The sequence below is a fragment of the Rhagoletis zephyria genome, unplaced genomic scaffold (genome assembly GCF_001687245.7).
Source record: "Rhagoletis zephyria isolate East Lansing unplaced genomic scaffold, Rhagoletis_zephyria_1.1 Rzeph_scaffold_15147, whole genome shotgun sequence".
NCBI lineage: Eukaryota > Metazoa > Arthropoda > Insecta > Diptera > Tephritidae > Rhagoletis > Rhagoletis zephyria.
This window is the reverse complement of record NW_016172214.1, coordinates 1-11,744: the sequence shown is the minus strand read 5'-3', so window position 1 is coordinate 11,744 and position 11,744 is coordinate 1. Positions and strand designations below refer to the sequence as shown.

General features: G+C 33.9%; 1 long non-coding RNA gene across 1 annotated transcript; it reads left to right on the top strand.

Moving 5' to 3' along the window:
• The first annotated feature begins 1,490 nt into the window (after window positions 1-1,490).
• Window positions 1,491-10,702, top strand: LOC108378870 (uncharacterized). The gene is made up of 2 exons (XR_001849438.1): window positions 1,491-2,152; window positions 10,436-10,702. It is a non-coding gene; the product is annotated as an uncharacterized LOC108378870 (long non-coding RNA).
• Window positions 10,703-11,744: the final 1,042 nt, after the last annotated feature.

The window sequence follows — 11,744 nt, the reverse complement described above, 5'->3', positions numbered from 1 at the left end:
TCTTTGCTCAAGACCTCCTTGAGATTGGGGCGGGCCGCAGGGCAAAGTGCCTGGTGAGGCACATGTCTGTTGATACAGTGATGGCAAATGATGATGCAACAACATATCCTATAGAGTTTCTAAACTCTTAGGAATTAAGGTTAGGGTGCCAGTCATATTTATGCTTAAACTGGACGCACCTTGATTGTGCAGTGGCTCAAGACTATGCATAATGGAGCTGGAAAGACATATTGTGCAAGCCGCCATCATCACTGACGGGGCCAAAGGACAATCAGTATTGATACCACGAATTCCCAGCAAGCATGCCATTTCAGTTAAAACGTTTGCAGTTTCCGTTAAAAGTAGCCACTGCGAAAACGATTTATAAAGCCAAGGATAAACATTTAAAGTTGCAGGAATACATCTGGGCACTCCATGTTTCTCGCACCGACTACTCTACGTTGGCTTCTCACGTGTATCGAGAGCCAGAAATATAACGCATGCGGAATGAAATACGAAGAGATGTCGCAAAAATAAACAGCTACACTTTCGGATGCAACAAATATTGTTTTTCCACTCACATAGATATTGTGGAAATTTCCAAAAAAAAAAAACTTTTATAGAGAAGACTCATGTCCATAACGATTATTTTAGAACTTTATTGTGCCAATTTGAGTTATTATTTTTTTAGCCATTTATACGATAAATAGTTCAGAGTTATATTTAGGAGTCCTTTTATGGGTCCCCAATGAAAAATATTTCCCTAATCCGTTGTACAAAACTGAAATGAATGTGGTGTCAGCAAATTTTGGGAAAGCGCTCATAGCCGCTTTTAATTTTCCTTTTCAATGTTTAAAAAATCTTGGGTAAAGTGGCTCTTGCATAGTGTGTTATTTTTCTTTGCTTACTTCGTACATTATTTTCATTATACGCTGTGATTTTGCAGAGAGATCAAGCAATTTATGATTCTTTGTTACGGTCTCATTTCGCTACAATGTTAAACATATTTTTTCACACTCGTGGGTTTTCCTTCTACTGTTTTCCTATTCTATAAAGCCGACGTTTCCTTTGTAAATAAAGTTTTTTTTTTAAGTTTCATAGAGAAAAAATGAAAAAGCGCGTTACTTTTCGTGACATTGAGTTCCTGTATACAAAATTTACAAACAAATTTTCAGAGTTCGTTCGCTTTCAAGGAAATTATTTCAGCATTATAATATACAACGAGATTGTTATTAGTGGAATGCTTGTTAAGATTGCACATTAGATTTTGGTATACTTAGTTTGGCTCCCGTGTTTTTCAGTCTGCTTAGAAATTGTCCGCAATTCATTCCGCATACGTTATTGTACATGCCCAAGACAATAACTCCCGAAACGTTGTTTACGAAATGTATTGCAGTAGATGTCATTAAAATGAATTGCTAAACTTTTGTTTTTAATAAAAGTTTATAATATTTATGTAGTGAAATGATTTGTTTAATTCTTTGTTATATTTAAAAGAATTGCTTTGAACCAAACATCACGCGGGTGAAGCTGCGGGCAAAAGCTAGTAAACTAATAACCACAAGTCAATTGTGAATTTCAACTTCAATACGTTCCACATTCGTTTAATAATAAAATCTAAACAGCACCTACTGTATACCAAGGCGCATCTATACAAGGTGGTGTTACTTGAACAGCTGATTGGATATTTTTGTCTCTGCACAAGTACAGCAGAATGTCATCCAAGACGAAATGGCGCAACTTTAGGATGGCAACAAAACGAAATGGCTAAAAATTATCTCCTATTCCCTTTCGTTTTGACATCCTCCTGTACCAAAAAGCAATAACAAAATCACGGGAGTTTTACTTATATCCAATTGCTACCACCTTATATGGATGCGCCTTGCTGTATACTGACTAATCAACAATCGTTCCGCTGTTGTCTGTGCATCACCTAAAGAAGTTTGTTAGTACAAGTAGTTGGAACAAGTTAACAGACACTTGTTGAGTTAAGTTGTATACTAGAATACTTTTATTCTTCCTCTTTAATTTTATAAGCGAGAATAACAAGTTGAGTGCAGAAATTCAGTGACAATTATAAAAAGGTTGAAAGTGAAAAAAAAGTTCTTCATATGTGACTAAAAGAAGTACTATTAAACAAAAATATTGAAGTGAATTCCAGTTGTTTTGGTTGGTAAGAGTGGTAAAAAAAATCTGTTAACTTGCTTCAGCGTCTAAAGTCTGCTGCCTTGCCTTCGCGTATACAATTTTAATGAATTTGTCTTTAACGGTAACTTAGATCATCAACCCAAGAATAAATTTTTGGGTCACTTTGGACATGTCGCAGCAAATCAATGAGATTCGCGATAGTGATTGAAAACAACAGCCAAAATTTCGTTGTGACATCTTCACATTAAACATATGTATGTATGTAAACAAATCTAGAAAAAAGTGGTGGCATTCTTAAATGTAGAACAAGTCTGACCATAATAGGTTTCTAGAATTTACCGTATAAGTACTTAAATATTATGTTTTAAAAATAAATAAAAAAAACTCTAGCTTCCGAAGTATTAAGTTTGCTTGAAAATAAATATGTATGTACATAAATATGACAAACATACCTGACGCATACCATTGATGCTTACATATGTATGTACGTGAGTACACCCATAAGCTTAAATTTCAGTATTATCTGCGTTGATGGCGCAAAAGAATATGAACGCACCTATGTATGAAGGCATAATTCTTTGGTCATAAGCAATAACCACCTAAGTCGAAAAACCTGAATTCGAGAAAAAAACGTTTTAAACATTTGGATTGTAATGTTAACCTTATGGGGAAACTAAAATATGTTCGTCTATAACATTTTAAATAGCCTAGCTGGCGAGATGGGGTTGCAGAATACGATAGCAAATATGTATAACTCAATTCTATTTTAAGTCGACTTAGGCGGTTGTTGCTTATGACCACAGAATTATGTACATACATATGTATGTACAAAAGGGTGCATCACTTTCTACTTCTTTTAAAAGTCCTTTACCTAAAAAACACCCCAGATGATAGAAGAGTTTAAGCTTTGAAGGTCTGTAAAAAAATCTTGAAAAATTTTATCAACGGAATTAAAATAATGAGATTTTAGAAGATATTTTCAAATCGGTCTAGTTCAAGTAAATCTTAGTATTTTTCCGAACCATTTTGGCGGAAGTCTTAATATATAATATATTTTATATTACTGCTGAAAAACCCGTAAAATTTTTTGGTGACGCAGCCGAATGTATGCGCATACATATGTACAGAGATGGAATTTTAAAATTTATAATTCCGAAGAAATCGGGGTAACAAATGGGCCGACATTTAACATTTCAGACAATATACATATCAGTATTGGCGTTTTCAAAAATGGAAATGTATTGAAAATTTGTCGAAAAATGATGTACAGACTAGAGATGGCCACGGGACTAAATATTCAGTTCCGATCCCGCCCATCCCGAATTTCCATTTTTAAGTACCGAACCCGCCCATCCCGACGTTTTTCACAATTGTACCGCGGTCCAGAAATCTGTCACCAAGAAAAATTAAAATTTATTTTAATAATAAAAAAGATAGTGAAAGATCAGGCATCTTCCGATTATTATTTTTTCTTGCTTTGCTGTTCATTTTCGTCTCAATAAAACATAAAAGAGTGCTTATTTCATACAACGCTTTTAAGGAAGATTTTTAATATTTGCAGCGGTTACGGGTTTTATCAGGAGTGTCGGGAAAGGATTTTGGTCCCGTCCCGCGCGCAAAATTTTTAAAGACATTCCTGCCATTTTGAAATCAGTATGTGGGTCCCGCGGGTCCCGATATCCCACGCTCATCTCTAGTACAGACTTAAAATGTTTTATAAAAAACCAAGGAGGCAAATACAAACGTTTCCCACGATAGCTTAAACTTGAAAATTCGACAAGATAGTATGAGTGAGTTTTTCAAGTTTCCATTAAATCTATACATATAATAAAAATTAAAAAAAAATAATAATAAAGGTCAACGTATATACATCGAATTCACAACTGGGTAGCCAGCTAGGTATACTTGATGTGAAATCTACATATCTTTAAGATTAACGAATTCCATAACGAAAACGAGTTTCAAATACCAAATAGCCACAATCTCGGGACAAGAATGCAAAAGAAAAATAGACCTCGAGGGTAAACATGGGCCCCTTTGAAGGACAAAAAATTTCCAGTTATAAGTTTTCTATGTTTGCTATCAAAAACTACATGTGTACCACTTCAGAGACTGGATCCATCATTTCTCGATTTTCCCCAAGAAACATATATTTAAAAACTTTTTGCAGTTTTCAATTTTTTCGTGATAATTCGTTTAGCGTTTTCTTTTCTTCGCAACCTTCAAAAAGACCCTTGATTTTAATTAGTGGCACTTTATTTACAGAACGCGAAATATGCGCTATAAAAATTTAAAACATTTTATTGGATGCTGCTACAGCATTGGGTGTTTCCAAGCAGGCCGCAAGGCTGATAAGGTTGTTTGTTAAATACGCTACTTCTAAAATTAAAATTGAAATGTGGTTTTTAGATTTTCTTAATTAATTCTTCTTAATTAATAAGTAGCACTTACTTAAAACCGCCTTGTCTTTGCTGCCCTTTTTCTGGGTGCAGCCAGTTCAACCTTTTTCGCGCCTTTTTTTACAATTTTTGTATTTGTAACCCGGCTTCAAAGTGTATCGTTAAAATGTCATTTTTGGGCATTACTTATGTACTATATCTATATAGTGTCATATGAAAAATAATTGGGACCTGACATTTAGACCAGGTTTCGCTACGTATTTTTCTTTTGGTTTTTTAATATTTATTATTTTTTTTTTATAAAAATACAGCTCATTATCTAACAAAAACCATATAAATCTAGAGTTCAAACTTTGTAGATAAATTAGTAAAATTCAACAAAATTGTACAACAAATTTTTTATTCAGAATATTTGGCAAATTTATTTATTTATTTATTTATTTATTTAATAATCTAGAAATACAACATTTCTTACAGACTATATATAAAAAATATACTTAACACAGCCAAACATTATTAGGGGATTCACAAGACGTGTTAACCGTCGTAAAATCTTAAGCTTAACACTTGTTTATGTAAAATAGCGGTTAAAATGGTTGGGGGGTTGGCTAATTATATATTCTTTATCAGTTTAAAAGAATTTCGGTTTAGTTAGAAATCCCCTAAAACCATTTTAATTAAAAAAGATGTTAACCTTAAGATTTTACGACGGTTAACACGTCTTGTGAATCCCCTATATGTGAAAATTTCCTTTAATGCTAATTTAAAATTATACTTAGAGGCAGCGAGATCAATGGCTGGAGAATTTGAGATCAAATTGAATTCTTTCAAAGCTCGAAGTATTGGAGCGTGAGAAGCATAAACAGTTCTAACTAACTCTAAGAAAAGTGTCCTGATTCCGAAGTCTTCTATAAGGAATATGAAAATTTATACGCTCAAGAAGGAATGGAGAATCAATCTCACCACTTACTATGTCAAACACGTAGGATAGAGAGAGTATAATCCTTCTATTTTGTAAAGATTTTAGGTCAATTAGCTGACATCTTGCACTGTACGAAGGAATTGGATCTACAAAATTAAGTGATCGAAGAGCAAAGCGTACAAATACCTTTTGAATGCGTTTAAGTCTTTTAATATGACAGTCGTAGTATGTATGGCCTCCATATAACTACAGCATATTCTAGTTTGGACCGTACAAGAGATGTATGTATATAATAATTTTAGAGTGTATGGGTCAGTAAAATCTGAACTAAACCGACGAATGAAGGCAAGCATTGAATAGGCTTTTGCGATGGTGCAATTAATGTGACTATTAAAAAGAAATTATGCAGTTTTATAGCCCATTACATTCTAGTTTAAGAAAATTGTCAAAACTGGTCAAAATGTCGGGTCCCTATTAATTTGACATGACTGTATATGTACCAGGTGCGGCTAATAAATAACGATACTGATTTAATACATACATATTTTATTTATTATCACCTAGATATATCTACTATGCATATAAACCGTAAGCCATTCTAAGACGAAAAAAAGTGCTGATCCCAAGCGGTTTCATCTCCGATAAGTTTCACTGTACTACTTACTATATCTAAATGTATAAATGTAGGTTCGTTTAACCAAATTTCTAACCAAAAGAAGATAACCGTTAAATAGTCAAAAAACAATAACATTCATATTTACATATTTTTAAGCGATTAATACTTATGTTTGAGCGCTAATTACCTAAGATATGCATATGTACAAATGTACACGTACAAACGTATTCTCACGTTCTTGAATGCTTTCTCACGAAAAGCTTATTTAAAGCTGACATTGACTACAGTGTTGCCACACATGGGCTTTTCCTACCAAAACTAGTAGGTTTATTTCCATTTGGTAGGTTGGTAGGCTAGATTGGATTTTGGTAGGTTTCGCGACAAAAATAGTTATTTGCAAAATATAGAAAACATGTATCTCCAAATAGTTTAGCAACCTTGCTTATACGAATATAACGGCGACCGCAAACATGTAAATATACCNAATAAAGACCATTTACTATTATTAAATTTTCAAATTTTAATGTGGACTAAATTCACTTCAACAGTCTAGTAACAGCGTCATACAAATATATATATACATGTATATTTAATTGTACATACGAGTATATTAGAGTATTCGCAAATACTCTACCTTCCGTTGCAAATGTTGAGAATATGAATATTCTATTAAGAGAGAATATTCACTCCACTCCATTCTATTACTCTTCGATAACATTCTAATTCATGCTCGCTAACATAGAATGAAAGAGAGCGGCTATTCTAATATCAAGAGAATGTTTTGAAGCTGCAAACAAATGCATTCCTGCAGCAGTTTAATATGTACCAGGTGCGGCTAATAAATAACGATACTGATTTAATACATACATATTTTATTTATTATCACCTAGATATATCTACTATGCATATAAGCCGTAAGCCATTCTAAGACGAAAAAAAGTGCTGATCCCAAGCGGTTTCATCTCCGATAAGTTTCACTGTACTAATTACTATATCTAAATGTATAAATGTAGGTTCGTTTAACCAAATTTCTAACCAAAAGAAGATAACCGTTAAATAGTCAAAAAACAATAACATTCATATTTACATATTTTTAAGCGATTAATACTTATGTTTGAGCGCTAATTACCTAAGATATGCATATGTACAAATGTACACGTACAAACGTATTCTCACGTTCTTGAATGCTTTCTCACGAAAAGCTTATTTAAAGCTGACATTGACTACAGTGTTGCCACACATGGGCTTTTCCTACCAAAACTAGTAGGTTTATTTCCATTTGGTAGGTTGGTAGGCTAGATTGGATTTTGGTAGGTTTCGCGACAAAAATAGTTATTTGCAAAATATAGAAAACATGTATCTCCAAATAGTTTAGCAACCTTGCTTATACGAATATAACGGCGACCGCAAACATGTAAATATACCTGATTCGTAAGTACCAATGTCTACCCTTATTATTGTCAATATAAAATATGAACATCCATATACATATACTTTATGTGCCTACAAGTTAATTTAAATTGAGCTGAACTACAAAGTTGTGCTGAAGACTGGTGCGCAGAAAAGGGCTTGTCAATAAACCCGCTGAAGTCCACCATTGTCCCATTTACCAAAAGAAGGAAAGTCAACTTGGATAGACCCACCTTGAGAAGAGGCGAATTATCTAGGGATAACTCTGGACAAAAGGCTCAGTTGGAACTCACATCTCTCGAATGTTACAAACAAGTCTACAAGTGCGTTTTATGCCTGTCATAGAATTCATGGTAAGACTTGGGGAATATAACCCAAACTAACGCATTGGTCTTTCAGTACGGTAGTCAAACCCGTTGTTACATATGCGGCACTGGCCTGTTGGCCAAAAGCTAAGCAAGGAAATGACGGTGTCACATTGATTAACTGCACCGACTGGTCCGCGTTGCCATCACAGGTGCTATGTGCACCTTGGAGTCATTACAGGCATTCCTCCTTTGTCTATTCTGTTAGAAAAGGAGGCCTGCTGGAGTGCCCTACGGCTGCCCAATACGATCAGCATAAAAAGTGAAGATCTTGGTGTCATTTGGGGGTTCTCAAGTCATTCCTGGTTGATCCCGAGTTATCCTTCTAAAAACCCTACAAGGTCAGAATTCTTGAAAGGAACTGCTGTGAAGCGATGATAATTAGCAATGGCGAAAGGTCACAAGTATGGTATACCGACAGATTAAATATGGACGGCGGGAGTACTGTGGCAGGTATACTTGGACCAAGATTCCAAGAAAGTCTGCCAATGGGCACATACCCAACGATATTCCTGGCGAATAATAAATATTATGTCGGATAGTCAGACATCAACGACATCAAGGTTTGTGGACTCTTGTAAACCTGTTTTGAACTACCTGGGAGCCCACAATAGCATAACGCTGTGGTGGATTCTGGGACATGAATGGTTTAAAGGCAACGAAACATTGACATTGAAAAAAATTAAAAAAAAACCAAAAAAATGTTTGGTAGGTTTGGTTGCTTTGGTTGGTAGGAAACGAACTTTCTCCGTGGCAACACTGATTGATTGCAAATATTCGAGCGCGAAGAAGATAAAAAAATACAAAAAACTTCATGCTCAATTACATATGTACATATGTGCACATACATGTGTGTATGTATGTACATATGTAAATACAAATACATACTATCTAGAGCTGGAATAATTCAAAAGATATTAAAAAGTACGAGTACGCACTCGTAGCCAATTACGTACATGCATAACATACATATATATCTGTGTTCATATGGAAAAGTAGCTTATGTCGAAAGGCTGGCTTTAGTATAATGTGGCATTCCCTTTACTCTTTAAACGGCAAGGAATTTTATGATGAGACTTAATAATAATATTGACTTGGTAGTATTGGAACTACTTCTTGCATATTTATTTGCGAAAAGTTCTTCAACGGCTCAGCGCCAGTGAGTCATTCTCAATTCTATGCTGCGAATGCCGATTTATACTAAAGCCAGCCTTTCGACATAAGCTACTTTTCCATACGAACACAGATATGTATGTATCGCATACGTTCCTCAAAAGTGCATTAACTCAAAATTACCTGTTTGTCAAAAAAACGCAAAAAGGGTGGCTTCACTGCAGTGAGAACTTCGTTGTATGTCACAAAAAAAATAGTTGTGGCAAGATTTCAGCTCCTATCTTCATATTTCAGTAAGCGCTGGCAAAAATAGGAATTTTATAAAAAAAAATCCCCAATTTTTTTTAATAAACAATTAAATATAACAAATAAAAAAACAGCCTTGTAGCCCATTCAATTTTAGTACCGCATAACTTTGGACCACGTTAACAGATTTCTAAAATTAAAAGGTGGTACCTCAGAGGTAGTCCCATACTAATTGGGTTTTGATCCGATCATTTGATCATGAAGAAATTAACGGTACTCTTAAATTTTTATATGAGAATTTAAGTCGGTTTTGTTTTTTACTAACTTGTTTTTCTATATAAACAAGTCGACGAACACACTTTGTGTGGAAGAAAATGTCTGACACCGTCAACAAAAAAAAAAATGCCAAAAATCTACGTTAAGTCCTAGCTACTTCAAACTTGCACCCATGATAAAAACATAGTAACGTTCTCTCAATTAGTCGGCCATGACTTTTTTTTTGAAGTTTGCCAACATTTTAAAATCATATAAAATTGAGAGTAAAAAAAAAAGGAATTGTTCAAAGTTGTTGTTGTTTGAGATTGAAAATGAGAATGTGTGTGTGAGTTTGTGTGTAAAATTTTAAAATTAAATTGCTTGAAAACGTCAAGAATTTGAAAAATTCCTCTCAGCGGTTCTACCTTCCTATTTTTTTTTATCATGCTTGCACCTATTATACTCAAATTAAATGGGCTACAGGGTTGTTTTTTTATTTGTTGATTTTAATTGTCTATTAAAAAAAAAGTAGCGGAAAAAAATTCTTATTTTCGCGAGCGCTAACTGCAAAATGAAGATATGAGGTTGAAATTTTGCCACAATTATTTTTTTGTGACCGACAAACAAAATTTTCAAATGGGCTGAAAGAAAAGAAATATTCGTTTTATTTGAAACAGTCTAAAGTATATAGTTGCATATTTTTACTTCCTCTCACTTCCGTGCGGCCATAAATATTATATATGGAGATAGTTATGTACATATGTAGGTACATATACATATATGTACATAAGCGGTTGCGCACCAACTCGACCGAACAACCGGCCGGCCGGCTCTTTCATCCAACTCATTGGAATCCAATGATTATTTTAAATGTTTAGGTGAGTGTGCCTTTCCTGCATTCGGTCGACGGTTGACGGTCGCTTCTCGTTGGTTATAAGGTATCTTCACTATGTCATTTTCATTGGTGTTTTGGTGTCGTCAGTACTAAATCAACTAGCACGGCAGTAGCAAGCAACAGCACCGAAAATAATAGCTAAGTAACTAGATAACGCAAGTGTAGCAGCCGGAAAGGCACCAATTAACCAAACCACCAACTGTGCAACCAACCGTATATTTAATAACAAAAAGAATAACAAACAAACAAACAAAAACAATAATAAAGTGTCATGTTGTATCACTAATGAAAAACTGCCAACAATTTGAAAGTGCGAAAAAACATTGCGAAAAGAATAGACAAAAAAAAAATTGCTAAAAGTCGAAATTAATTTAAGCAAAAACACGTTGTGGAATACATTAAACACGTAAGTATAAAATAATGATGTTCATTTTATAACTCATTATAATGAAAAGAAAATAGGTATATTCAATATGCAGTGACTAAAAGTTAAACTTTTTTTTGCAGAGAGTAGATAATACTGAAAAAATCTCAAAACTAGTACATTTTTTCTCAAGTCCTCTGGTAGTTCACTAGTTTCGTAAATAAGAAGTGTATACGAAAAAACTGGTCGAATACACTCCTGAGTTCTATTAGAATGCAGTTTACATCCTGTCGAAACGAAAATAAACAAGGCACATACATACACTTTTTTCGAAAGCTTTATATTCCAGAAGTGAGTAAATCGGCACGTCTTAAGACAGTCCCATAAAGGGATGGTATACAAAAATATTTTAAATACGACAGTTGAATTCCGACTTCTGCAGATTATGCCAGAGAGAACTCCACCCGAACTCCAATTCGGTTAGGTGCAATACTTGCAACGAATGCAGTCACCTAAAGCCCTACTCAGGCCTTGGGTCACACAAGGAGTCAAACATTGCATTAAAAAGTTGCGACAAACAGTAAAAATAAAACTTAATTTTAAAAAAGTAAAAAGCGTGTTCGGATAACTCGACACAGGACAATAAATATTTGTTTTTTCCTTAAATAATAAAAATTACAACAAAAAAAAAACATGCAATAAATAACAAATTAAAAAAAAACAACAAAAAAATATAAAACTAAAAAATATTCAATTGGAATTTTAGTTTGAAGTTTTTGATTTAAGTGAGGATTTTATGTTAATTTATTACATTGCTTAGTTATTATACTCATGAAAAAGTAGAATTTGCCTATTCCATATACATACATATATTCCCACTTATTTCAATACTTTGAAGTTTAGGACTTTTCTTCCCTTTAACAGAAACCAATACTAAGTATTAAAAGGGTTAACAGGGTTTTTCCAATGGTTTGAACTTTTTTTTTTGTATGACAAACACATACCCCTGCGCGATCATAGGTTAAAAAGTTT